We start from the raw sequence: 2,917 nt of genomic DNA on the forward strand, positions 1-2,917 counted from the left end.
TTTAATCTGGTCAACTCTGTGGTCAAGTGGCAGGAAAAAGAACAGCATGTTTTGTTGAAGATCTGTGCCTGAAAAGGGAGGTGTGATTAGGGGTGCTGTAATATGGGAACTTTAAGAAAACTCCCCCACTCCCTTTAGGACATGCAAATTTAGTTCCATTTTTGTTCCTTTCAGTTCACAAACACTTCGGAATATATTGTGTAAGAAGGTAAGTTAACGGGCATTGCTTGGGAAGATGACAAATATTTATTATAAAGATCTTTAAATGGTGTTTATTAAAGAGTAATTTAACAGTTTTCCAAATTATAAAGGCAGCTTTTTGTGGATAGTCTGACTGGGTCTGCACCTCAACCCTGGTCCCAGAGACTACAGTGTGGTTCACACCTAACTGGGAGGGGTCCTGCAGCAAGTTGCTGGAATGTTCTGGCTCAGTTACTCATCTGTGCCGAGCGGATGCTCTCTGTCCAGGGTTCTTTGCTGCTCTCAGACTGAAGTCCCAGGAAGGCCACTGACTTGTGGGAAAAGCTCACTTTCGAAAGGGATGAGTGGAGGGAGAAGGTGCTCAGGGGCCTGAGACAAACGTTCCCAAGGTTCTTTTACAAAATTTGAAAACTGGGTCTGGATGTGGAAGTCTTTGCAATTTCTTGTTCAAAATGACCACCAACAGACAAAATAAAATAAATTACAATGTATATTTTCCTTTTACTTCATGGAAAATGAGTAGCGTGTTCCTCTTAATCTTCACACCAAGGAAATTCATTATTCATGCTGAATGAAGACTTCCCCAGAAAGTGGTGGTTCGATTCACACGTCGGAAATCGGACTTCTGAGACAACTTTTCTGGATTACTGGAATAAAAGAAAATTCAAAAAATAAAACTCCCTAAACGAAACCTCACCATCTAAGCATGCTCTTCTCAATTATGTTTCTGTTCAAAGCTTGGCTGGCACAGTTTCCAGGGATTAGCAAAAGTAAATGTTTAACAAGTAACCGTCCAATCGAAAGGCCCTTATTTTTCGGCTTATTTCCGCCCCGGGGACCGAGGAAATCCTGAAAAGCAGGGGCCTCGCTTTCCCTGCCGTCGCAGCCGAAGCACTGAGCCTACGGCCCCCTCCAGCGAACGCCCTCCCCTCGGTCGCCGCGCCCGAGGCGCTCGGGTCTCGGGGACCCCGCCCCTGCCGGCGTTCCCCCGGCCTCAGAGGCGCAGGGCGGAGCCGCGGGCCGGCGGGCGCAGGTGGGGAGGGGCGGCCCGAGCGCGTCAGTAACACCCGCGGGGGGCGGGGAGGCGCGGCGGCCGCACCCCGCCCTGGGAAGAAACCGGCCAGGTGTGGCCTGGGCGCCGGGTGCCAGCGGGGAGGAGACTCGCGCCCCCGCCGACCAACACCAACACCCAGCCGCGAGCCAGCTCCTCTGCGCCCTCGCCGCCCTCCGAGCCGCACTCTTCCTGCCGCTCCTGCTCCCCGCCCGACGTAGTCCCCGCGCCCGACCTCCGCCCGCCGCGCCGCGCTCGCAGCGGCCGGGACGGCCCTGGTGGCCAGGAGCGTCCCCGCGACCCATCTGCGCGCCCTCCCCGGTTCCCGGTTTGGGGCCTTCCCTTTGAACCCCTCCACCTTCTCCGAGCCGGCCCGCCCTCGCTTATGCCTCGGAGCTGAGCGACTCTCTGAGTGCCCGCCGACATGAGCTGCAACGGAGGCTCCCACCCGCGGATCAATACGCTGGGCCGCATGACCCGCGCCGAGTCCGGTCCGGACCTGCGCTACGAGGTGACCTGCGGCGGTGGCGGCGGCGGGGGCGGCGGCGGTGGCGGGGGCACCAGCAGGATGTACTACTCCCGGCGCTGCACGGTCACCGACCAGAACTCGGACGGCTACTGGTGGGTACCGGCCGACGGGCAAGCACCGGGTGCCCGGGGCCATGGGGTCTCCGTGCTCTCCTCTCCGAACCCCAGCACGTTGGGAAAGGGAGGGATCGAGCCCTCCTCTGACCTACGAGAAAAGCCAGGTCCTGAAGCAGGAAAGGGGTTTTGCTCCAGTTCATGAAAGCATTTCCTGTTGGCGCTGGGGCAGGAGCCCGGTGTCCTCCCTCCCCGTGCGCTGCTCACACCCGGGTGGGTGTGTGTGTGTGCGAGCTGGGAGAGGAGCTGTTCCTTCCTTGCAAACGGGTTCTCGGTCCCGCCCTCCTCCCTTCCCGCGAGCCGGGGCAGGAGGCTGGCCAGCGACGGGTGCAGGAGGACGCGGCGGGCGAGCGGTCTTCCAGGACTGCCCCCTGCGCGGCCGGCCCCGGCTGGCATCCCCTTTGTCCCGGCCGGCAGGTGGGAGGTCGGGCGGGGCTGCGACAACAAAACCTAACCTAACCAACAGTAACCAAAAGTAGAACAGTAAAGGAGCGGGGATCCCGGCCTGTCCTGTAGCCAGGGTTCGGATTCGGGGCTCCTCCGCCTCTCAGGGCTTATCCCAAATTCCTGGTCACCCCCACACCACCCACGCTCGCGCGCCTGGGCTGCTTCGCCACCTGGGGGCCTTTGTATAGAGGCTGCGCGTTCGGCGGCGCGGGGTCGGGTCCCGAGAAAGCCCCGCCTCGGTCTCCCCTGCTGCTCAAACTGGGCTTCCCGGCAGGGGCAGCCGCCCGACCCCAGGTCCCAGCTCCACCGGGACGCGCCTGTCCCCCTTGCTCGGCTGCCATGCAGCCCCCGCCCGCGAGCGTACCTGTGGCTCTGCGCCTGCGCCCTTGGTTTCCTCCTTTTACAAAAGCCCGAGAGGAAGGCCCTCAGTGTATTATTAGTATCTGAGTGCGGGCGCCGGGTCTGCGAGTGGGAGCGGGGACCCGCGGCGGGGAGGGAGCTGCTTCTCCTCCGCGCCAGCCCGCGACGCTGGGGGCCTGTCCCGGTCAAGGTGCCCCGTGGGCCCCCCCCCCCCCC

Source organism: Ursus maritimus, unplaced genomic scaffold (assembly GCF_017311325.1).
Source record: "Ursus maritimus isolate PB19 unplaced genomic scaffold, ASM1731132v1 scaffold_30, whole genome shotgun sequence".
NCBI lineage: Eukaryota > Metazoa > Chordata > Mammalia > Carnivora > Ursidae > Ursus > Ursus maritimus.